Here is a 27,395-nt window from a genome sequence, read left to right as displayed (position 1 = left end):
AGCTTGAAAGTTGTAGTCTAAAGGACAAACACCTTTCTGAATTGGCTTTATCTTTTATTCATGAAATGTGTGCTTTTACAAGCTGTTACGCTTTTCCACACAGTCCATATGACAGCATAGATTCCCTTCCTTCAGAAAGCTCAGCACCCCATTGTGTGTAGTTCACTTACTTCCAAGTTTACAAATTCAGGCAATACATCAGACAGTAGAGTAAGAGGTAAAAAAATCTTCCATAAAAAACATACTTTTTCCACACTGCCAATACACATTCACACTCAGACACAAAGGAGATCTTTCCTAAAGAGAGACTTCCATTTAGTAGCATCTGATAGTCTCTTCTACTTGGGCCCCAGTGGCCTAATGGATAAGGTACTGCCTTCCTAATCCAGGGACTGTGAGCTTGAGTCCCAACTGATTGACTCACAACTCCTCTCCTAGCAGCGTCCTGAGGCCCTGGAAGGGGAATGCAGTGACTTGAAGAACAGGGGCAATGGCAGCACCTTGCTGCTCAGCCTGTTTGAAAATTGAGTACCAGAATCTTCAAAAAGTTTTTATGTTTCTCAGAAAAAGAAATAAATGAGAACCACAAGACCGTCAAGATTATATACATTTACTGAATACTAATTCCTCAAAGCAAAACTCCTTATCAGCTCCAAATTAAGAAAGGAACTGAACTGTTCAGTTCTTCAGCCCTAGAAAACCTTCTTGCTAACGTGAGTTGATGCAGAAAAATATGCTGGCTTATATTTGAAAGAAGATACCAAAAAAAAAAAAGAAAATGGGATTTCCTTTGTACAGAATGGAAAGACTGAACAGACATAGAAGTTCAATGTTTGTCCTTAAAACTTTCACTTCCCTTATAACTTTGTGTGTCTCTGATCATTACCGGTGTTTTCTCAGTTTTTGTGATATTAACTTTAGGCAAACATGCAATAAACTTTTATAGGCTTTATCTAAGGAAATTTAGGAAAGTTTTTCTGTCACATATATACACAAATTCAACCTCACAGCAGCCAAGACTACCAATCTATAGTTTAGCTTGCTGTAAAATTTTCTGTGAAATATCATCTGCAGAATTATCCTAATCAATATGATATGCTGTCTGTTAGCTGTTGATTATTTATATCTAAGGAGTTATTAGATAGATCATCACAAGCCAAACTTACTTGACTGCACCAAAATAGAGCTATTATTCTGATTAGAATTATGCAATATTTGCTATTAGTAAAAAACAAACAAACTAACCAACAAACAAAAATAAAAAACAAAACAAGCAAAACAAACATACATTGAAGCAATAGAATAAATATACATGTGAATTATTTGATTCTGAAGGAATACACATTTCTTTATCAACCTTGTAACAACTTAATATATATATATATATGATTACCTATAGACACCTTAGTAGTACCATTGATTATTTATTTTTATATATTTATGCTATATGTGAGAAATATCTGCCTGAGAAATTTTTACTTTGTCACCTGGAATGTTCAAACCCTTAAATGAATACCACTGATTCAGAAAAAATAAGAAAATTATAGAGGTAAGGAGTAGGTTTTAGGTATTGTATTTCAATAAATCTTTAATACTGAAGATCTTAGGTTTTAACTAGAAGTATCATGATACGTGTGATGCTATAGATATTGTATTGTAGTGTAGTGTTATCCTATGGGAAAACATAGGTAGAAATGAAATTAGCAAGAAAACATGGAGACTTTTAGTTAAGAATCCTAAAAGCCTAGATTATAGCTGTTTCAGTGATGTAGGGACAATTTCTAAGAAGCTGTTCTGTAAAAGGTTGAGAATATTTGTAAGAAAACAGGAAACATTATGTATTTTTGAGGAATACATAAAATAGTTGCGTCTTCTGCACTGTGAATATACAAAAATTACAACTTACAACTATACAGCTATACTAATTACAACTATAGACTTCATCTTTCATTAATTTCACCCAGAAATTGAAACCACCTGTATCACACAGGGGAAAAAATACATCTCAGAGAAACTCCTTCTTTGTAGTTATTTAGAACAGAAGTTTTCAAAGACCATTGAATCAATTTTGGAGCTTAAACAACAAGAAAAGATTGGGCTCACATTCCTGTTTCTTGAAGAGCTGAGAGACATTAATTTTTTTTTAATTTATTTTTTTTTTTTAAAGCAGCTGGTCAACCTGCTGTCAAAATACTGGCATTTAGATAACTGGCATTTTTAAGTATGAATTATTTAGAGGATATTCTATACATGCTCTAAAATTATTATAAGAATCCAAGAAATAGCATATTATAGATGCAGATGTTTTTGCAGACCTAAGAGAAGAGAGAAGTTCTGACTGTGAAATAGTTGTGGTAACAAAGGTATTTTCTACAGTGAGAATCATAATACGTAGTTTGACCTTCTGCAGTAGTGGGTTCCTAACACAGAGAGCCATTTACAGTACTGACTGGTACCCAGTGTATACTTTTCCTTTCTTCAGAACACTGGAACAGGCTGCCCAAGGAGGTTGTGGAGTCTCCTACTCTGGAGGCATTCAAGACCTGCCTGGATGCCTTCCTGTGTAACCTCATCTAGGTGTTCCTGCTCTGGCAGGGGGATTGGACTAGACGATCTTTTGAGGTCCCTTCCAATCCCTAACACTCTGTGATTCCGTGATTCTGTGAATAATCAAATACAGACGAGTAAAACTCCTTTATTTACTGCAGTCAGTAGTTCATGTTTGTTTGTTTGTTTTTTTAATGGAAAGCAAATTAATACATTGAATATCTTTTTCTCTGATAATTATTCAATATGTTCAGAATGTTACCCTTGAATAATATCCATATTGACAATAGCAGTTGCAATCTGACAGCTTGCTTAACTAAACAAAATTGAAATTTGGCCCAAAATCTCATTTGTAACTGGCACTGTGATGAAAGATTTTCAGGGCAGGTTTTTTGGTTGTTTTGTTTTCCGTTTAATTTTGAAATGGCTAATTGAAGATGAGGATTTGCATAGTCCTTAATCACAACTAATGTGCTGAATAAAATCTTTTTTTTTTCTCTCTTTTCCTCCTGTACAGCTGACATGGAAGTATTTTTTTAGGTTCATTTGCATAAGTCACTGATTCAGGAATACAAGACTCATACTGTTTTTTCCTTATCTAATAGATTGTTTTCCAGTGGGCAAATAAGATATTCACTTGCATGAGAGCAGAAAGGAGTTAATTTTTTTTAACATAATTTCTTAAGTCAAATCCAGAATAGTTAAATTGATTGAAAGATGCTTCTTGGTTGCCTTGTTGTAGGAAAAAATACTGCAAAGCATCCTATGACCTCTTCTTTCCGTGTAGGAAACTGAGTGCCCCTGCTTTTATGTTTTACATTAAGCTGAGTTCTCTTTCACAAGACATTCTACCAAGGTCAGCACATTTTTGCAAGACAATATTACAATCTGTTCCCTTTACGGCTCAGTCATGATAAACTGTTCCAGTAAACTGTAAAGAGAAAATAGAGTACAAGAAGTCCTTGTGATCTCTGCTTCCTACTGCACTGTTCAAATACGCTAGTGCAATAATATAGAGTTAAGACACAACAGGATTCCTGTACTTGGGCTACATCTGCACTTCACATATGTATAGGACCAAGAATTCATTAATCTGCTTAGCACTGGACATTAATTTTGAGAGTTCAGTTACTTTAATGACAGCCATATTTTGGCTATGACAATTCAATATGTGATATACCTGTTGGTTTGTTTTTTTTTTCTCTCCCAGTATCAGTCAGGCCCTCATATAGTGCAGATCTTCTTTACTGCTATCTCTGCAGATGAGTGAGAAACTTTGTGGTGTTTTGTTTATTTTTTTTTCCAAACTTAAAATATGAACTGCTATATGAATCAAAAACTTTTGCTTAATTTTGTTCACAGTCAGTTATGACTTCAGAAAGGTAAATCTATGTATTACAAAATATATGTTTGCAATATTTATAAATATTATTTCCTACTTACTCATGTATTTATAGTGCTCCCATGGCCTGTTAGCTGATGATTTGATCATGTTAGACTAACAAATGGAGAATGAAGCCTGAAGAATTTCCCAAGAAAGCGCTGATTTTCTGCAGTCTCTCGTTAAGAAAATAAAAGTTTTAAAATAATTTTAGGTAGTTTACTTCTAGATGAAACAAGTAAAATCAAATTTTAACATAAATATCATTTAACCTCTTTTGCATTTTCATGTTTTTCTTGTGTAAGGAGCCAACATAGCCAATGGGACTTTGGGAAGACCAAATTCAAACATATCAATGCAATCAATGTCACTACTTTTAATGAGTCAAATTTATCTTCTGTGAGCAGAGTGGTACAAGGACTTTAACTGTTTTTTCTTTGTTTATTGATTGTCACTTACAGGCTGCTGAATCACTTAGATCAGCATGGGAGGCCTTCTTGGGTCACAGGATGCTTATTCAACAGGAACAGAGCCCAACTGTGAGACTGGCCAACTGGCGTGGTAGTGCCTGACACCGTAGCAAACACTGATGTGCACTGCTTCAGAGGCCCTGAAATTAATTCTACCATAGATTATACAGAAGACAAAGCACTAAGAACTGCATTTTTGGAAATCAGCAACGACTAATTAATACTATACTGTTTTACTGTAGTCAGGTAAAGGATTAATCGCATAAAATTGATTTCAACTCACCTTTACTGAATGACTCCATGAATGTAATACATTTATATACATCACAAATATAGTATCAGCAGTTAGGAAGCATTTAGTAAATACAGATTATTTTATTTCATACATATGTAAAATATGTACTAAATTCCTTAAGCAGTTTCTATGAACAGTGAAGTTTTGAAAAAAGGTTAAAATTTTAATGTCATACTGTTATTCAAAATTCTGCTACATTGGATCATAAATAATAACTAAAATTCCTAGCTAAAAGTTCAGGTTAAAAAGTCATATTTAACATTATAAACTACAGAGGAGAGAGCTAAGTACACAGTAGAATCAGAAAAGATTTTATCTTATTTTGGCTTCTGATCTGGAACAAGTAGCCTGTGAGACCAGCTTTTCCCCTCAGGGAAAGTAAAGATTCACATTATCGTTCTTTATGTGGTCCTTATCACCATATTATTCAGGTACTTCATCTGTAAAAAGGTCAGAGCTTTCCTTTGCCTAGACAAGTAAAAGTTTTTAGTGTATTTCTCAAGCACAGAAATAATGTCACAATCTCAGAGGTCAAATAGGCTTCTTTCCACTCACAAGAAAAATGTCTTGAAAAGGTATGCTTTTTTGAAATAGAACTTGGTAGTAACCCTTTGTTGCTTATATTAAAATGGCAAGATGCTAAATTTCCTTTATTTAATGAAATGCAGAAAAATAACATTATTGTTCTCTATAGAATATTTTGGGTTATATTTCACTTATCTTCTGCTAGATGTTCCTTGCAGTCCTATCACTCTAAGAAAGGAAATACCACCCTTTTAAGATAAAAATACTCACCCATTTTCCTTGCAACCTGCACAGGAATGGATTTCACAGAGAATAATCAGAGACCCTGAGTGGAAAAACATTTTATTTCATTATTTATTTATTCATTGAGAAAATATTAACAAATTTTTCTAAATTAGAAAATTAAATTTTTAAACCAAGGGTCTTTGATACAATTTTCTGTTTGAAATAATATGTTGTGGCTTAAACTCAGCCAGCAATTAAGGCCCACACAACCAGTCACTCACTCCCCTGCAGTGGGATGGGGGAGAGAATCAGAAGAGTCAAAGTACCCATCACCCAGAAGGTGATGTATCCGTCACCTAGAGGGACGTGCAGCACTGGAACAGGCTTCCCAGGGCGACAGGCATGGCTCCAAGACTGACAGTATTCAAGAAGCAATTGGACAACACCCTCAGACACATGATGCCAGCTTTCAGTTTGTCATATGCAGGGGCAGGAGTTGGACTCAATGATCCTTGTAGATCCCTTCCAACTCACAACATTCTAGGATTCTGTGATTCTATGAAAAGTGAGAAAACTCATGGGCTGAGATAAAGATCGTTCAATAGTTAAAGCAAAAGCTGCTCACACCAGTAAAGCAAAACAAAGAATTCATTCACTATTTCCCATCGACAAGCAGGTGTTCAGCCATCTCCAGGAAAGCAGGGCTTCGTCACACATAACAGTCACTTGGGCAGACAAACACCATAACTTCAAACATCCCACCCTTCCTTCTTCTTCCCTCAGCTTTACACTTCTGAGCATGACATCATATGGTATGGAATATCCCTTTAGTCAGTTGGGGTCAGCTGTCCTGGCTATGTCTCCTTCCAACTTCTTGTATACCCACAGCCTTCTCACTGGTGAGGTGGTGTGAGAAGCAGAAAAGGCCTGGAGTCTGTCTAAGCACTGTTCAGAAGTAAAAAAACATCTCTGTGTTATCAGTACTGTTTTCATCACAAATCCAAAACATATCGCCATTCTAGCTACTATGAAGGAAATTAAGTTTATTCCAGACAGAAAAACCTCCCAGCCTGCAGCTATGTAATTTTACGTTTCCTTTTTCTCTCCAAACACTTAGAAAAACAGACATTTAAATAATTCATTTTGATTCTTAACCATTTCACTTAAAAACAAAGTTAACAGAATCTGAAAGCTTCAAATTCTTAAAAATAGTTTTTGTCAATCACATTCATTATCATTCTGCATAGCTTGGTACCTCCAAGTAGTTAGCCTAGTAATAGCTAAGAACCATCCATATTTGGCATGGTCATAATATAAGTGATAAAAAATAAAGGGCTCAAAAAATACGACAGGTGGGTTCTAAGAGGTATCAAATCTATACCTCTTCATCTACATGAACAATTGTTGATGGATCAATATGTTCTTAAACATGTCTAGTGAGGGAAAGCCCAAATCCATATAGGCAATATATTACAGTTTTGACTTATATCTCACTTTTTTCCTAACTTATAACTAAAGTCTCATTTGGAGCATTTAAATCCATCACTTCCAGTTCACTCCACTGTGGGCATGCAGAATGGTATCTTTTATCATTAGTCTTTGCAACCACATTTTTGTGTATTTGAAGGCTATAACTTCCACCCCACTCTTGCAAGTCATTTTCATACTGTTCTTGTAAGTCACATTTATTTTGTCCCTGACTCTTCCCTGCTGATCCACACACAACAGAAAGAGTATATACTGCAATTTAACATGTTCAGGTAGAGAAGAGACATTACCTTTACAGATATCACATAATTGTACATCCCAACATAACATTTGTCTTTTTCAAAACAACAGGCTAGTTCAACAGCAGTTCAATATCATTTACTTTGTATCATAATCCCCAAATCCTACTACAAAGAATTGCAGTCTGCCCTCACACTGTTCTTCCAGTTTGTGAAATCTTTTGTTTCCATCTCAGTGCAGACTTCATTAAACAGTGTTCTTTTTTCTCACAGTAGTTTTCCAGTTTCTCAAAATTGTAGGAATTCTAATCCAGTCCTTCTGCAATTGCTGTTTCACCCAGTGTGGTGTCATATATGGATGTAATAAATATTAAATTTATGTTCCAACATCCAACGTATTCTGAATACCACTGAATAGCACTGAAAAGTACCAGATAGAACCCATGGGAAGAGAATCTCAGTATGTACTTCCAGCTTGAAAGTGATCTACTGATAACACTTTCTGAGTACAGTTTCGCATCCATCCATCCTATATTAGTTATGTAATACGCCTAGGATTCACTCTGATGAAATTTTAAGGTGCTAAGATGTGAATCAAATTAACAATAAAGGTTTGTTGGTCCATGGGTAGTCTAACTTATTTTTTCTGTCTGCTTGTATTTTCTCTTCCTGTCTGATGTGGTTTTTTAACATTTTGAAATTAGGTACTGTTGTCCCAAAACCAGGGCCCATCCAGTGTGCAATAAGCCGAATTCAGCACACAGAGAGGAGGTATTGTGTATTGCAGAACTGCATAAGTCTGGATGCTGGAATAAAACCAGCATGCTAGAAAGAAAAGTAACAGCCGTTATATACAAAATTTTATCACTACATTCACACCTGGAGGGCAGTCCTAAAGAGGCAACTGGTTACACATTTGCATATTGGTTACAAAATCATTTTAATGTATAATGAGCAATGTTCAGCTAAAGGACACTTTATCCAACAGTCTTGAGATACTTGTTAAGACAAGTTTCAACTAATTGTGCAGGTTCCAGAATGTCTAAAGCTGCAAGGTCAGTAGTCTTTGTAGTTTCTGATTAGGTGTTTTGCAAGTCACTCTTATCATTGTTAGAGGAGCAGATGGACCTAAAACTGAAAGGATTCGCATGTCTTTAGGTTAGCAACTGTGGACAGGATTCATTCTTTTAAGTGGTATTGACTACAGTAATTCTGAATTGAAGCAATGTCCTTTTCATACATGATATAAGACTATGAATATATTTCTTTGGTAATAGAGATCATTTTATCATTACATATCTATATTTTTATAGATAAAATATTAACTTTTTAACAATTTTTGGGAAAATTAAAAAATGCTGATAACTTTTGAAAAATATTCCACTACAGTGAAATTGCTACAATTTCAGTATTTTAAGTAGTGAAAAATCAATCATGCGTTTATACATTCCTCTCACCTCATAACAGGAAATGACAAAGTAACCGCACTGAATTAGGAATACACATCATGATAAAAGAAGAACATTTGGGATCATTTTAGCAACTAAAAGGTTGGGGGAAAAATATCTAACATAAAATGAGTTATAGAGTGACATTCTGTAATTTAATAGCATGACAGAGTGCTAACTCTGAGTACTACTTATAAAGTAGTCATCATGGCAAAAAAGATCAATCTAAAGCAAATAGCAAATATATATAATATTGTGATACAGTACTAAATTAAAATGACAGAAACTTTAATTATAATTAAATTAAGATTTAAAAGTTATTAATTCAATAACAGATACTACCATATCTCTTTCTTTTCCTTCTTTCTTTCTTTTTTTTTCACAGTTTTTGTGAGAAAAATAATATTAAAAAATGAAGTTTAAATCTTTAAAGTTTAAATCTTTAATCTATACACTACATAAATTACAGCTTAGTTTCTCTGCACACATCCAAACTATCAGGAAGGAGAGTTTCAAATAAATGGTTTTCTGACAATAGATGTGGCAGATCTGAGAGGAAACATGAGGAAGGAAAGATAGCAGCAGAAGGATCTTCTTATATTAGTAGCAGCAGGTCAACCGCCATAGTTCAGCCCAGCTGCTTTGCCAAGGGCACTTCACTCTGTGTTATTCTATCCTACACTCAGTGCAGTCATCAGGCAGTCTTGTGATTGACTGAGCTCAATTCATTAACTGAAATAGACAATGTTCTTGATATACTCTCTGTTTTCATGGATTTCCACTTTTACACATTTCCTTTTTTCAATAAATGGTCTTGATTGCAAAGTACCCTGTAAAACAGAAAACGAGAAAAGCAGAATTAAAAATTATTTCTACAGCTTTGAACAGTTATGAGCAGTCTTTCAATTACATAAAACAATATTAAAGTAGGGGACATGTCAATTGCAACACCGTTTAGCAACATATTTAATATCACTGGAAGTGTTCAAGGTCAGGATGGATGGAGAAAGATCTAGATGATCTTGGTGATCTAGAGAAAGATGTCCCTGCCCATGGCAGGGGAGAGATTGGACTAGATGACCTTTAAAGATCCCTTCTGAACCAAACCATTCTATGATTCTATGACTCTATGATTCTAATATTATATATCCTCATGTGCAGCTGTGTATAAATTCTGACATATTTTTGGAGACTCTCTTCTTGCATTCTTCCATCTAACACTTCAGTGCTCAAGATATCTCATTTTATTTGGTTGCTCATGCTGAAACCCCTGATAACAGGTATTTTACAGTCACCTGTAAAAATTCACAATTGCAGCATCTGAAATAATTTAAATTTTTGAACATTTCTTTGGAAGTAAGCACATCTTGTCGAAACACTAGTGAGTATACTCACATCTAAAAGATTTCAGAGGCAGTGTACCTTGTCTGCTACCTGTTTCCAGAGTCTACTATGACTCTGTATCTTCTAGATTAACTAAAAATAGTGTTGTGACAATGCCTTCATTGTCAGGACATGGTTTCCTCTATTGTAGAGAACAGCTAGAATCCTAAAAAAAAACTTCATGATTATGACTGAAGAAGAAAGTGAGATTCAGCCATATTATTCTTGCTACTGTGTCCCAAACGTACACATATAAGATCCAACATTTTGTCTATAATACTTTTTTAGCCCGAAAGTCTGTAATACTCATGTCAAAAATTAAATTACTTACTGTGTTCAGTAAAAATGTGTTTTCAATAATACACATTTCTAAACAATATAATTAATTTCAGCCAAGACTTGGAACAAGTTTTTCTATAGTTAGCATACCCATTACCGATACTATACATTTTTTTTTACCCATCTCTTACCAAATTATTTCATATTCTACAGAGAAAATCCTCAATGACTGTAGGTATAGAACTTGGTTGAAAACACAAGTGTGTTGAACCTCAAGAATTACTCTCCAGAGTACTGGCTGAGACATTTGGTCTTTGATCTCCAGTTTCTGATCCAAAGGACCTGTATTTACTACCTATGTGATGTGTCTCACCAATATAGCTGTTACCCTACAATACCTCATAGTTGCACAATTAAAGCAGGCTAGGAAAGTTTTACATTCAAAGAAAATTGTATGAATAAAGAAAGAACTTCTGGGTTAGGAAACTGAAATGGTATTCAGGGATAAAAGATAACCTAGGACAGTTAGATAATTCTCTAGAAAAGTAAAAATTGGAGTTATACCATTTCACAGAATAATGAAAAGATTGTGATTCATGTTCAATCATATAACTTTTTTTTTTTTATATTATGCATATCTATGCATATTCATATTAAAAACGCATCTGTTTGAAACCTCAAACAAAGCATTAAATGAATGATCCTAATTCTGGCCTGGAAGATGTTAACTTTCACAGGAGATAGATCTGCTGAAAGTGGAAATTATGTTAGTGTGATAGAGCATAAAAATAGCTTTGACTATGTAACAGTTTTTGTTTTGTTTTGTTTTGTTTTGTTTTGTTTTGTTTTGTTTTGTTTTGTTTTTCTTTTTTTTTTTTTTCTTTCATTCCTCCCCTCCCACCCCAAGTTTTGTGGATGGCATAGTAATCTTTGTACTGCACATGGTCTTCAGGCAGATAAGATTGTGAATTAAATGTAAATGTTTCACTCAAAAAATATGGAAGACATAACAGAATTAGTTAATCTAAAGCTATGTTATCTGTCCCTCACACGGAGGAGAATCTGCTGAGGACTTGAGTCAGACATGTGCAATTCATTACACCTATGCAGAATGACATGCTAGCCCTGTCTTCTGAATCAGAAACAAAGTTTTTGTGATGATAGGAGACAATTATAAATCAAATGCATGCTTCTCAGTATATGCTGAGTACACAGTAAGTCTATGATTGATCCTGTCAAAATGAGATTCATCTACTAATTTGGCAAACTTAAACATTTTCTTAATTTGTGGGTTAGTTTCCCGTTTTAGCCTTCGATTGTGCTGTTGTCATTTTTGATCTTATTGAGCTTTTTTGGGTTATCTGCCTCTTAGGTGATGTAATATTATCTCCCTGCCAATAGCAATATCATTTTTGTTCTTTACCATGCTCTTTGCTGGATCATTTACACTTCAGATATGTCCTTTTTATTACAGTTTCTACAATTTTGGAATGGATGTCTGACTCTCTTCCACAGCAGTAGCAAATGCCAGGATCTCTAACTGTTTGCTATTTCAAATTTACTGTTTGGTTTTTGATGTGGTACATGTTCTATGGACATTGCCCTCTTCCTTTTTCTTGAATAAAATTCTTTGTCTCTTAAGTTGCATTTTCCATAGACACTACAATTTCAACACCATTTTTAGATGGCAAGTTTGCTTTAGTCAGAAGCTTCTTTTGTACACTTTGAGTAGACTTCCTATGTACTAATATGTCTTTCAGGGCCCCGTTCAATCCATCACCAAACTGACAATATCTCCATTTCTTTTTTTTTTTTTTTCTTTTTTGTTTCCCCTGTATGGAAAGGAACAGATTTGTCTTCACAGTGATCCTCTTAAAAATCAAAATGTTTTGCTATAAGAAGTTTTTCTGATGATAAGCACTACTACAAAACTAATCCTTTTTGTACTAGTGTTATGAGTCATGTTTAATGTGAGGCTCCTGATGTGCATAGTGATCTATTTTACTTGTTACCATTGGTATTAGTAGAAGTGGAATCTGTTTGTGTTTTGCTGTAACCACTAACTTAGAAGTATTGGACCAGTGTCTTCAGTATAAAAAATGCAGGCTAATCCCCACCTGTATTGTCAAAAATATCCTTATTTTCTGAACAGAATAAAGTGTCCGGTTATTTGATTGGAGAACAAACTGATGTAGTCTTGGAGTCTTAGTATTATTGTCTACTTTACATTATCATTCAGAATCATTTGCCTTGCAGGGCTATCTCCTGAAAGAAAACTGAAATTCTAAAGCTACACAGCAAAAATCCTAGTCTAATTTTATGGTACTTGGTAGAATGTAAAACTGGAGTAGGAGGCACCTAGTTGGATTAATGCCCAGAAACATACACTGCTTAATGTGTGGATTGTTGTAGAAAAAAAAATTTCTACACCATAAACAATAGTGTTTTATTCTTTAGCTTCTTTTCTTGCAAAAATATGTACAAGTATGAGTAAGTGTAGAATATTAAAATATTTTATATTCACCAATATGATAAATATAAATCCTTTTAAGCAAATATATATTACATCTTTACTTTTTCTAACTTGTCAAGCTATTGTCTCTTTTGTTCCTTCAAAACGATATACTACAAATTCAACATGTAATCTCTAACTGTGCTTGTAGTTGCCAGAAGTAAGGATCAAATAAAAAGATTGTACAACTTCTTGTAAAATACAAAACATTTTAAAACACACTAGTTTATCTACATGTATTTGTGGCTATCCTAGGTAAAATATGAAAAGAAGAAAGATTAGAAATAAACAGAATATGAATAGGGAAGTTCCATACTCTAATTGAAGGTTTGTATGAAAGCATACCATTTTAGGCTGGACAGAAGGGGCAATAAAGCCACTCAAAGTGTACCTTTGACCACCTCTTCCTTCTTTGTTCATATTTTCTTTAACTGTTCAGCAAGCACTGGCAGTCACCATAATCCAAAGTAGTCCTTTAATAAAGAACACATTGAACTGCAAGTTAAAAAGAAAAATTGAAGACAGTGAGGATAAGGTTGAAATAAATGACTTTCAAAGAAAAGCCTGTACTTCCATCCAGCAGCTCAGGAGTTAAGACCTGCACACTGAAGGTAAAGGACCCTGCTTTAATTCTCTCTCATTTCTGAGAAGAATTGACTCACGTTGAATATAGCTTCGATATTCTACCAAACAAAAGTAATTAGTCCTGTGTAAACATGGCTTCTCTTTGTGTAAGAAAAAAATGCAGGAAGTGGAAGACTCACCTCTCCCTCCAGCTCAGAACATCAACCTAAAGAAAAATAATAGTGTAACATGCATACCTACTTAAGCATGTGGTCAATATTGAGCAATATCAACAGGGGGACATAGCTTTCTCTTCCTTAGCAAAGTATTAATAACCTCACATTTAAGACATTGTTGAAGCAAGACAGCTAAAACTCAACTGAGTATGTAACTACACTTGAGAAAATAGAATTTCATCTTTCATCACAAAACTGTAATTAAAAGCATACAATATGCAGAATGTAATCTGTTTAATTACTCTGATGCTGATTTTTTGTACTTTCATGTATCTGCAGAATACATGCAGAAAATACACGCAGAAAATTACCAGCAGTATTGGTGTTCTGCCACAGCCTAAGGCAAGACACAGGAAGGTCAGATCCCACATCAGACTAACAGTAGAGAGAGTCGGGTCTGCAAAAGAGGTCAGCACAGCCAGCTACCTGGCAGGGACCTGAAGAGAGATATCCAGTAGATACTGAATAGGACAGTGGACTGATTTGAATTCGTGCCTTAACTATAGCTTACTTCAGGTTTAGGGAAGGTGTCTCAGAGCCTACCATTAATTCTCCCGCTCTGTACCAGAACTATAGCAGTGCAATTCCAGTCATTAAATATGAATTTCCAAGTTTAAAAGCAAAGCACACAGTGAAATATTCACATAACCTTATGACACTGGAATGACAGATTTCAGGATGTAGTAAGTAAACTTAAATCCTTTACTGATATTTTAACAGACTAATTTCTATCAATTATTTAATTAATCTGTATCTCTCTTTAAAGATACTTTTCCTGAAACTAGAAAAAATTGCTAAAGGTTTAAAGTCTAAAGAGCTGTGAGTGAGAATTATTTTTTTAATATCTTTTATAAATTTTAAAGTAAAATTTGAGGAAAAAGCTTTCTTAAAATGAGAAAAGTTTACTTCATAACACATTTAAATTTAGGAGATATTGCCAAGATAAGTTGTACAGAATGGGGCTGTGAGTTATTTACATACCACATACATTCTTTGGAAACTGGATATCATTACTTCTGCTGCTATCAGAATAAATTCTCTGTGTTTGTAGGTCATTCACAATTCTATTGAAATTTCTTATCACATAATTAATCAATACAATTTGATATATAATTTGTGTAACTATTTTCACTGTAACTATTTTCACTGTATTTTCACTGTATTTTCACTGTACAATGTTTCTGATGTGTGGAGCTGATTTATGCAACAGATTATGCAAGGCATCCTGCATGCAGCTTTTATGTCCTCAAGGTACTGTGGCACTGGCTGCACTGGGCATGACATCAAGGCAGTTCTCAGCCAGCTGCATGCAAGATACATTACAAAGAGACTGAATCCATGAAATCAGTGTCCAAAAAAAAGTGTGAGGTGGTTCTGTGTTCTGATTCATGAAATATCTGACATTTCTGAAAATTCTTATACTTCTTGCCTACATATATCATGATTAACAATCACTTAGAACACCTTTACTACTATCAGCTAAAAATGTTTACTTCCTTGCGTTTTTTTTCTTTCATTTTTGTTGTGCGTGGGTTTTTTTTTTTTTGTTTGTTTCGTTGTTGTTGTCATTTTTCACATTTTATACGTATTTATTCTTTCAAATAATTTCCTGGTCATGTCTAACCATGGCCTTCGAAAATTTCTGCTACCTATATATGCAAAATAAAACATTGCTATTCTTGGACTTTGTTTCAACACATCTTATATTGTTTCCTTAAGAAAAACATCCTAAACCCTCTTCATTCTTTCATATTTCTTTGAAGATATAGTATAATTTAAATATGCTTTCCACTTAGTGATAAGCAATTTTTACTCTTTACATTCACCTGGCTTTCTAACTGTCTGTTTTTCTGTAAAATGTGGAGACAAATGGAGACAAATTCTAAACAATTAAAGATCAATTATGCTGTCCTTGCAGGAAAACTTTACATGTAGGTTTCTGATTTAAACACGTATAATAAATTTTCTGTGATCCTTTCACGTTCCCTTCTAAAATGTGTCCAATTGTCAGTGTTATTTTAATTCAGAAAATAAAATGAAATAGTAGAATGTTTTTATGAGTCACTAATTTGCAATTGTTAACTCTTCATGGGAGTTCAGAAAGTTTATCTCCCAATTACTCTCACCTACACCCTCATAGACCACACAGTATGCTTCCAGAGTACAAAAGCTGAGTTCCTTTTGGATGAAAATAACACTGAAAATTGATTCCAGAGGATTATCTAATGCACACCAGCTGCTGATGATTCATTTCGTAGGACAGAAATAGAGAATATTTAAAGCAAGTCTCAAACACGGATAATCATAGAATCATAGAATTATAGAATAGTTTTGGTTGGAAGGGACCTTCAAAGGTCATTTAGTCCAACCCTCGTGCAATAAGCAGGGACATCTTCAACTAGACCAGGTTGTTCAGAGCCCTGTCCAGCCCGGCCTTGAATGTTTCCAAGGATGGGTCATCTACCATCTCTCTAGGTAACCACCCTCATTGTAAAAAATTTCTTCCTCAGGTCTAGCCTGGATCTCTCCTCCTTTAGGTTAAAACCGTTACCTCTTGTCTTATCACAAAAAGTCCTGCTGAAGAGTCTGTCCCCATCTTTCTTGTAGGTCCCTTTTAAATACTGAAAAGCTGCAATAAGTTGTCTCTGGAGCCTTCTCCTCTCCAGGCTAAATTGACTATTTAATTTAGATTAAAATGACGTATAGTATGACATATAATATTAAAAAGCAAAATAAAAAGTAAATATTTATTATACATAGTAGCACTTTTCCATAGGCAACGACATTACTTTTCAGGCAGGTGTTACACGTATGAAGGACGAGGTGTCTCTTGTTGTTCAGAGTCCCCCAAGTATGCACAAGGGCAAAACCAAACTCTAATAAACATTGGAAGGAGACAGGGAAACAATGAAACAGGTCAGTCTGATATGAAGTAACACCAATATACCACCTGCAAAGAAATTGCTTTTGTGGATAATGAGACTTCCAAAAATGAATTAAGTGGTCATTTGCCCCAGACTGGCAGTGCTGAAGAAGAATATAACAATGATGATAAATAACAGGGAATTACCAAGTAGCTTTAAGCAAAGAAGGCATCAGCTTGGGAAGGAGTGTCAAAGAAGCATGACAGCCTGTAATGGGGTTGGGGCAGATGCCTTGGAACAAGAGGAGGAACAGTGACCCTGGTTGGCCACTGCCAGGCGTTGCTCAGTGGCAACCCCCGTCACGCCTGAACTGGGCACAGCAGCTCCCCGTGGGGTACAAGAGCAGTCTGCATGCAGCCAGGTACCACAGCACAGGGTTGACACAGGGTTAAGTCTCCCCTGACTTCACGTGTGGCCGTGTGGTGTACTTGCCCATGCCAGTGCCTTAGCAGGGTGCTGGAAGCAGCAAGGGTGCACATACAGCAGGAGCACCCATGTCTCTACAGAAGGGTGTGCGCTTGGTGGACTTGCACTCAGCTTCTGGGGGGCAGGAGGGTGGTGGCCCTTACTGCTGAGGGGCGAAGGAGTGCACAATGTCTGAAAGGGGCATATAGTTACAGAAAGGCATTTGGAAATTTTCAGGTGCATGTTAACATTTTCCTGTTCTCTAGGATTGTAGCTTCTTTATTGTATTGCTGATGTTGCTCCTGAATATACATATCACTGATTGCCGGTTAATTGTATGTCATTTATAAATCTGTAAACCTCCCTGTTCCTGATTTGATTTAAACTATGCAACTTGAACAGCTTTTCTCTATGACAACAATGAGGTAGCTTTATGGCTGGTCATAGGAGTTAGTGGGAGAAAACGCAGAGGAGTGTGTTTATAAATTTAACCAGTGGGTGATAAATGTTCATATCATGAGACATACAGACGTAGGAGTTGACCTTTAATCACTTTGTGACAGATTATGGATAAGAAGAGGGACCATGAAAGTAAACAAAAACAACTTATACTAAATACGATAAGTGAATGAAAGCCAATTGAGAGATATAGAGAAGTTAAATATTTCAATCTTATGAAAGCTACTTCTAATATTACAGCAGATGAATGGCAAACAGAAAGCACTAAAATGAACATTTTTCACTTTCAGTTCATTTTTTCATTCATTGAAAGCTGTGTTTTTTCTGACAGTAAAGGATTTTGATGAAAAATATCTAGCTGGCTCTAATATTGTCAGAATTGGTTTGTTACTGGTTTAACAGTTTTCATGTGGATAGTGGATTTATTTTTTTGTTTTTTGGATTTGCCAGCAATAAACACAGAACCCATCAACTTTCCCCAAAATTTTTAACACTATACTGCTGAATAGTTCAATGTATATTAATTAGTCCTAAAATCTGGATATCTATAGGTCCCTAAAATGTATGCTGAGATTGTTCCTTAAAGTTCTTAAATTCTAATGCTATAACAGTTTTAATTTTCTAGTTTAGGTTTCAGCTTGATATATTGAAATGTGCTCTCTTTTTCCCCATAGTTGTTCTTTTTGTAGCCCGCAGTGACAAATATTACAGTTTAGGTTCCAGTAAAATAATTTGTCTTTAAATTATAGAACTATATTTCTAAATCTCAACTTCCTTGAAGTTCCCTGAAGATTACTTTCAATTAAGTGATTACCCTGCAGTTATCTCTAATTTTGGCTGACTATCAATCATCATGATGATAAACAACTGAGGCAGATTATCTCATATGATTCTTCCATTGGTTTCAGTCGCATCCAAAAGTTTAGAGCTCCATTTTCTGAGGAAGAAATTTTCCTTTGTATCTATTTATTTCTTATTACACATAGGCCTACATTCCCAGGGAATCTTTGAGTTCAGGTACATCATGTCCAACTTTACTGCCATGTGCCAGTCAGCTGTGTTTCAATTCCTGATGGTTACCAGACAGTGTGTGTTCCTCTTGTGATTCCCTTAATGGCAATAGTTGGGCCAGGAGGAACAGGGTCTGCGAGGGTGCATCCTGTAATCTTTCCATTACCCTGGGTTAATAAATTTGGAGAAGAGCTTTATCAGTACCCTAGCACTATGGTTTTAAGATTTGGTTTGAGTGAGGAACAGTTCATATGTTAAATTTATTATTCTGAAGAGTGTGCAAAAACCAGTATTATGTTCTGTTTTAGGGTCATCCAAAACCAGAGTGTGATAACATGCCTTCTGAAAATCCTAGTTGTTTGTTTTACACAACTGAGAGGTATGCTGCTACACGGCACCTCTGGGGAGGTCAGATTTTTCTCTCCTGATTCTTGTCAGGTGTCTTTGATGGATTACCTTAACAAACACTTGAAAACACAAGGTAAATATTTATATATCACATTTTGAGAAACAGTGAAAACCATAACTTTCTAACAGAAGTGTAAACCTTCTTCTGAGAAACTTTAAAACAGTGTTAATTACACTATCTTTAATTGTGAAATTGAGAGCAAGGATTTTTAAATGAGTTGTAGCCAATTGTACTTTCCTTTCTTAATTCCTTTGTCTTTGGGACAACCCTTCCCAAAACTTTAAATATAATTATCATACTTTCTAACCAGTGAATGATAATAAATGTGTGGATTTCACATATATTGACTCTCGTATAAAAACATGTTTCTTCCTTTATATCTGTGCTATTCTGGTTAGGTATTAAATATATTTATTTGCAAACACTAACAAGAATATTAGATAAATGTTATTTTGGAGAGACTGTGAATTAAGTCACTTAAGTTGCTCAGGTTTTTGTTGGACAATTTAATTGCTTATTTTCTGGTCCTTCCATGAAATTTTTAGTTGTCAGGAGTGCTGTTTGTTTCTTTTTATTTGAGTAGCTAGGTATATTAGTTTCCAAAGCAAACTAACAGATGCATAGATATGGACTTAGATCTATAATTTATTCTCTGTGAGAAGTGATTGAGGGAACTGGGGCTATTTCACCTGGAGAAAAAGAGACCTTATTGCTGTCTACAACTACCTGAAAGGAGGTTGTAGCATGAAGGGTCTTGGTCTCTTCTCCCAAGTAGCAAGTGATAGGACAAAAGGAAATTACCTCAAGTTGTGCCAGGGAAGGTTTAGATTTGATATTAAGAAAAAATTCTTCATGGAAAGGGTGTCAGGCATTGGAACAGGCTGCTCAGAGTCACCATCCTTGGAGATGTTTAAAAGGCCTTTAGACGAAATTCTTAAGGACATTATGTTTAGACTTGATAATCCTGAGGGTCTCTTGTAACCAAAATGATTCTATGATTTTGTGATTCTATTGCATTGCAGTTATAGAGAAGATAAAATTTAGTAGAAAAATTTTCTATGGAATACAGTCCATGAGACCACATCTTTCCATGGAAGATGATAATTTTGTTGGGATATTTTAAGTTGTAGACCATGTTCCTTGGTAACATGTAAAAAACAATATTTCATTTTGAAGTTTATTATATGTTATACATTCCTAAGTTATAACAACTGTACTTGAAAAAATATTTGGATAAATAAAAAATGAATTAAATTCTTAAGATTTGGAATATCAGATATTTCCGTATCAGATATTTCCACAAACCTGTCATTCCAATGTTTAGACAGTCTAACAGTTTTATTTCAAATTTACATTTTATTAAGTGAGCTCTTTGACCATATCTCTTATACATCTTGGTAAACAGTGTATTAATAATTCATAACTTTGTCTCTGAAAGTCATAAGAATGTTGCAAATTATAGCATATTTTCTTAGTAGATATTGATATGACCTTTAAATCTAACATGCTGATTTAATTACTCAATTGAAAGGGGGAAAAAAAAATAATTTTGTGCTAAAAATGTCCACCTCCTTCAGTCTTTCACATATTTAAATTTGTTTTGACCTCCAGTTTCATTTATATTGTGTAATTCTCACAGAATTTCTGTAATGATACTATAGTTGAGTCTGATAAAATTAGCTTCCTGATATTAATTACTTTGTTTTTAAAAATAAATCTTTAAGAAAAATTACTTGGATACATTTTATTATATGTATAATGTGTTACACAGGATTTACACGCATTTTATTTTCTTTTGTTATTACTAGGGTAAAAACTAGTTCTGAAGCACTACCACTGTAATGGATTATATTTTGCACCTGATCTTCACAGATTTTTGAAAACCTGAAGTAGTATTCTCCTTGCAAAGTATTTATAAAGATTTTTAGATAACTTTTTTTTTTTTTCCCCTCATTTCTGGTCTTCTTCATCTCTTCCACAAAGAAATGTAATGCCACCCCTCCTAGGAGCAAAGCCTGCTACTACATTTCTAGATTGTGGAGATGAAATGTTTTTATTGACTGTTCTCATCAAACTTTCACTGTTGTAAACATAGTCTGTTCCACAATTTTAGGATAACAAGCATACAATGTGTCTGAGAAAATTCTGTTTAATTAAGCCCCACTTTTACAATATTGTCAGTATTTCTAGTTTCTCTGAGGCCATTGCTGTTCATTACAGCCGCCACCCAAACTGCCCATTTTCATCTGCCTTTACTTCTTAAGAAATGTGCATAGCTCTCTTCCATAGTTCCAGTGCACTGGCTATAGTTAAGGTCAAGCAGAGGGTGGTGGTTCTTCAGTGTTAATATTTTATATTTCACAGTGATTTAAATGTAAGGAATTCAGTCTAAAATTTGGACAGGTTATGCTACTGAAACCAATACTAACAGTAGATTCAGTTATTCCAAGCTACAGCTCAATACTTAAACATACTGCATCTGTTTACTGCCTATGACTGTCTAGATTTTTGCCCTCTTCCCACCTCCCACACACCATGAAAGTAACAACTGAAATACGTGATTGTCTTCTTAAAGCTTATATATATAATTATTATATTTTTGTTGCTAGGGAAATTGAGGTCCGAAGCGTGAGTGATTTTCCTAAGGTCACATGGGAAATTGGAGGAGAAATCATTTCCTCAAGGTGTTTATCAGCATTTTTTTTGCTCAAGAGTTTATACTCAATCTGAACTATGCATACATGAATGGCAAAGTAGCCACTGCTGACAGAGATATGTCTGATTAATTTTAACCATCAAGTTAATAATTTGTCCCTTAATAAATACAAATAGTAGGATTATATAGTAGGATTACAGAAGAAATCAAATAAAGTACTATACTTGCATTTATCTACTGCATTTGTCTACCATGACAGCTAAAACAAAAACAAAACAAAACAACAACAAAAAAGAGACAGTGCATATGATATTTTTATTGTCTTTGAGAACATTAGGAATTTTTTATTACTTGGTTTTAAGAATAGTTCTATTCAAATATTTTTTTTAAAATTACAAAATCAGTCAGTTGTGAGAATTTTTTTTTTTTTTTAATATTGGAACTTTTATGTTTCCTTACTTTAGGAAAATAAGCATTGAAAAATCCCCAAACCACATAGCTACAGGAAAATGGATAAAGGTATATTATGTGTTTTTGTAAAAGACAATGTATCTTAATTCACCTTACAAATATTAACCTATTTTAAAGCATGAACTCAAATCAGTTTTCTGGAGGAAATAAAAAATGAAGTGACATGCAGGAAAAAGTGCAGTTTGGAATGAATAATATGACTTCTTAAAGGAACAATGCGTGACTGGGATAAAAGTTACAATCTGGAGTTGGAACAGAAGAAATTTTATTTTGCTTGAGAGGAGGAAAGAGGGAAACTGTAGAAGTTCTTCCTTCACTTTCAGAAAGTGAGAAATATAATCTTTGAAAGAAAAAATAGTATTTATTTAATCTTGAAAAAAAAATGGAAAAGCAGCACAAAAATAATTTCCAGTCATGTAAAAGAGGAAGGTTTTTTTTTTTTTTTAATTTCTCTACCATGGATAAGACAAAAAAAACATTAAAAGCAGGTAATGTTTGTTATTAGGTATACTGGTTTTAGATGGGATAGAGTTAATTTTCTTCATAGTAGTTGGTATGGTGCTTTGGTTTTGATTTGTGACTAGAACAGTGTCGGTAACAGACTCATGTCTTAGTTATTGCTGAAGAGTTCTTGCAGAGAGCCAAGACCTTTTCTGTTTCTCACACTGTCCCACCAATGAGTAGGCTGAGGGTTTACAAGACGTTGGGATGAGACACAGCCAGGACAGCTGAGCCCAACTGACCAAAGAGATATTCCATACCAATTGATGTCATATTCAACAATAAAATCTGGGGAAAGAAGAAGAAAGGGGAGACCTTTGGAATGATGGAGTTTGTCTTCCCAATTAACTGTTATGCATGATGGAGCACTACTTTCCTGGAGATGGCTGAACACCTGCCTGCAGATGGGAAATAGTGAATGAATTCCTTGTTTTGCTTTGTTTGCACATGCAGCTTTTGCTTTACCTATTAAGCTCTCTTATCTCAGCCAACAAGTTTTTCTTTTATCCTTCCGAGTGTCTCCCCTCATCCCACTGCAGGAGAGTGAGCAAGTGACTGTTTGGTGCTTAGCTGCCTACCGGGGTCAAGCCACAACATTAGGATATTTTTCTAACAAAGTTAATTGGACTGTAAAGTACATTACTAAATATGTTGTGTAGTTTTTGACATTATACTTTTTAAAGATGAGACATAAAGATGCAGGAGGACTCACAAGCATATAGTGAGTCCAGACCTATTATTGGCTATATTGTGCCTCAATGTCTATCTTTTCCAAGACTCTTCAATCATAGCTGAATGGCAGAATCGTCCAAACAGCAGTTTATAATGCAGTATGAATTCTATCAAATTCAAACAGTGTTTGGCAACTTCAATTTATTGGCAAGTTCATAATGTTCTTCTATAGTTTCTAGAAATGAGATGCAAGGATATTTTAATTCATATTTGGCTTCTGTGAAATGCTGAGGTCAAGATTTGACACTGAAGAATGAAGAACTTGCGACCTCCTCCCCTTTTTTTTGGCAATAGATGGAAAATTTCAACACACTTCATTTTGGTCTAGAAATCATTCAATTTTCATGAGGAACATTGTTATAAATAAAATATAAATAAATAAAAAGCCTTTAAGAGCTGCCAGCTGCAATTGAGCTAAATCAGGAAAAAAAAATCTAGGAATCTGGAGCTTTATTGAACCCCAAATCACATAAAGATGTTTATCTATGAAACACACCATAAAAATAGAATCTTTCTTGGGTAGAAAGAACTCACCTCAAGATATATTACAGATACAGTAAGAGTCTAACAAATTTTGAACCAAGCAAGATTGTTCATTTTCAGAAAAGCTATTGTGGAGAAAAAAAAAAAAAAAAAAGTCCTACTGATGATTCACTTACATTTTAAATAAATCAAGAGTTTCTGTATCTTTGGCAACTGACTCCATGCTGTTGTATGATCCCAGTTTTAATACCATGAAGCTTAACCTCTTTTTCATACTTGATATACTAGGTAACTGCTATTTTCTGATCATTTGCTTTAGGAAATATTTTTCACAGCATATCACATTGCACTCAGTGTCACTTTGGGATATAATTTTTTCCTTTTGCATTGTTTTTAAAACATCAGTCATTAATATTTGCGTAAAATTAGCAGTTCAGAAAGCTCATATCTAGTCTACATATTTGAACCAAATACAAATGGATTAATTTCTAGTATCAACTCTGGTTGTCTTAAGATGTCACAGAAGCTGATCCATAGTCATCCTATCACTTGGATCCAAAAACAGAGAGAAGTTAATATATTAAGTTTTGAATCTGGAATACACTTAGGAGGAAACTGATGTCCCAGCTGAATATTATAATGGCTGTTACTGATTCAGTTACAGTGATTCAAGTTCCAGGTGTAGCTTGTTCAAAGCAAGGTCAGGAAGTACTTCATGGGCTGCATTATGTGCTATATATATATACTTTACAACCCTAAAACTATATTCTTATGTTCCAAATTGTATACAGTGAAGTTAAAGGCTATAAACAAATTGCTACATATAACAGCCAAGCAGCATTGAGCAATAAAAATACAAATTGGGTAGATTTAGGTGCATATGTATAACAGACAAATAAAGAAAAACCTTCCAAAAATGGTAAGCATCACTTGGGATGAATAAGAATTTACATGAAAACTCATCTAAATATTTGAAATTTTGCTACTGTGCATGCCCTAAAGTCTCACTCTCTGGGCTGAGTTGAGCATCAGATGCTGAGCCCAAGTTAATCATCCATGTAGAGAGGCAAGATACATGAGCTTGAGGTAATAGAGTTATATGGCTTCCTGGCCATAATTGCTTCAGATCTGGCAAACTGTTGTCTGGCTGTGGCTATCTGCAATGTCAAACAGTAGGCAAATAGTCAGATTGAGCCACAGAGGAGTGTCAGTATGCATCTGTCTCGCTCATTCTAGTTCAGTTATCTATTAGTGTATTGCATCACTTCACAGATCTATTTTTCCCTTTACTTTTCTGTTTTAGATTTTAGTGAATATGTTCTCCATAGCCACCTGAATGTCTCAGTCACAATTGTTATTTCCTTTAGGAGTCAGCAAGCAGAGACAAGGTTATTTGGAGGAAAGGATGGCAGAAATATAACACCAATCTGTGCAGTCACAGTAGCCCTGATACGAACAGTGGCCAAAATGATCCCCACTGGAGTCATAGCACAGGAGGCATCACCTCAGGAAATGAAACTCCATGTTACAATGCTTCAGACTGCAACAGGACTCCAGTCCTTCCTGACACAGACCCAGACGAATATAGAGCCATTGACTTTGTAACCATAATTCTGAGATCAGTCCAATGGCCTTATTCCCCCTGGCCTGCTGCTGTGTCCAACACACAGGATGCAGTGCTAGCACCACTCAGTGCCCGTGGTCAGTATGTGGTCAGCATACCTGCTCAGCTCAGCCCTAAATATTCCCTGAGGAATCAGATACATTCCCTAGTGTAATGCTAGGTGTGCGAGAAATGCCAGCAGGCTGTCAGGGAGATGAGGGCCTGTCAGTCAGTCTTTCATAAATCCATACTTACTGTGAAGCCCCTTTGACCTATTTTTGCCCATTGTAGTGAGTCTGTGCTGACAATTCCCATTTTCAAGGTATATTAACCATGGCTTTCCACATTTTCCATAGACACTCCTGTTTCCCAACCAGTTGCTTAAAGTCTGTGCTGCTTGCCTTTTTCTCTTTTTTTTTTTTTCCTGCATGTCTGTTCACTTCACAGCTATACAGTACCAGAGCCAGCAAACACAGCTGTGAGCAGGGAAGGAAAAGACTCTGTTTTGTACTTGAAAATCTGCTCCTGCAGTTGATGTGGCTGCAATTCCAATTTTCTTAGAAACTAAAGCTTTAGAAAGGCACATCATAACCAAGAAAGCCAGCATGAATCCAAACTTAATAACATTTCTAAACCAATAGCCTCTGTGAGCCACCTTTCTCAACTCACTCATGAAAACAGTCTAATTAACTCCAGTGTGCATTAGATAGCCAAACAGAAGACAAGACTGAGAAAATGATGTACAATTTCCCCTTTCATCTTTTGACAGTGAAATACTTTGCTGATACATAGTTCCTTTCATATTCATAATTTGATTTTCCAAATAACATTGTCATATATCTTCAAGAAGACCAGCATATAAAAGAGAGAAAAAAGTTTTCCCCATCCCCATCCTTCATGCCATGTCTGAAGGAAAGAAAGAGGACATTTTGACTTCCTCTGGCATACTGAATATTTCTAATGACAAATTATATTACATATTAGAATTACTACAGTTATTTACAGACTTTTTGATCATATTTACTGTATCTTGCTTGCAGGTCTGATTGGTCAAACACTGGAATAGGCTTCCTAGAAAGGTCATCAGTGCCCCAAGCCTGTCAGTGTTTAAAAGGCATTTGGACAATGCCCTTGATAATATGCTTTAACTTTTGATCAGGCCTGAAGTAGTTAGGTAGTTGGATTAGATGATTGTTGTATGTCCCTTCCAACTGGATTCCTCTCCTCTCCTCTCCTCTCCTCTCCTCTCCTCTCCTCTCCTCTCCTCTCCTCTCCTCTCCTCTCCTCTCCTCTCCTCTCCTCTCCTCTCCTCTCCTCTCCTCTCCTCTCCTCTCCTCTCCTCTCCTCTCCTCCCCTCTCCTCCCCTCCCCTCCCCTCCCCTCCCCTCCCCTCCCCTCCCCTCCCCTCCCCTCCCCTCCCCTCCCCTCCCCTCCCCTCCCCTCCCCTCCCCTCCCCTCCCCTCCCCTCCCCTCCCCTCCCCTCCCCTCCCCTCCCCTCCCCTCCCCTCCCCTCCCCTCCCCTCCCCTCCCCTCCCCTCCCCTCCCCTCCCCTCCCCTCCCCTCCCCTCCCCTCCCCTCCCCTCCCCTCCCCTTCCCTTCCCTTCCCTTCCCTTCCCTTCCCTTCCCTTCCCTTCCCTTCCCTTCCCTTCCCTTCCCTTCCCTTCCCTTCCCTTCCCGTTACAATTTATGGTTTTATTAGTGGTTCCATAAAAGGTTTGTTTTCTCTAAATACTCTCTAAATGTTGTCTCTACAGTCCCAAGTGAACCCAGTGGTAACCTTGAATCACTATATATTATCCTACATTCATAATGTAGCATCAGTGTGAACACACTGTAAAATGCAATAATTAAAAAATCTTTCAATATTTTGTTGAAATGTTCATGAATGATAAGTGTTATACTTCAATTAATCCAGAGACAGTATTATTGTGTGAACAGGAGAATGAATCACAAAATTTCTGAATGCTATAACTTAATTTCTATACTAACATACAAGTAAGATAATACCTGTCTGAGTGACACTGGAATTGTTTTGACATTGAAATGTATTGCCTACATTTAAAACTTGTACACTCTGCAAATCATTAATTAGTTGGGAGCCAAAGAACTTCCGAGTGAGCTATTGGCTTCTTGTCATTTTCTGAGCAGAG

This window comes from Columba livia, chromosome 3 (genome assembly GCF_036013475.1).
Source record: "Columba livia isolate bColLiv1 breed racing homer chromosome 3, bColLiv1.pat.W.v2, whole genome shotgun sequence".
Taxonomy (NCBI): Eukaryota; Metazoa; Chordata; class Aves; order Columbiformes; family Columbidae; genus Columba; species Columba livia.
Note: the sequence above shows the minus strand (reverse complement) of the source record.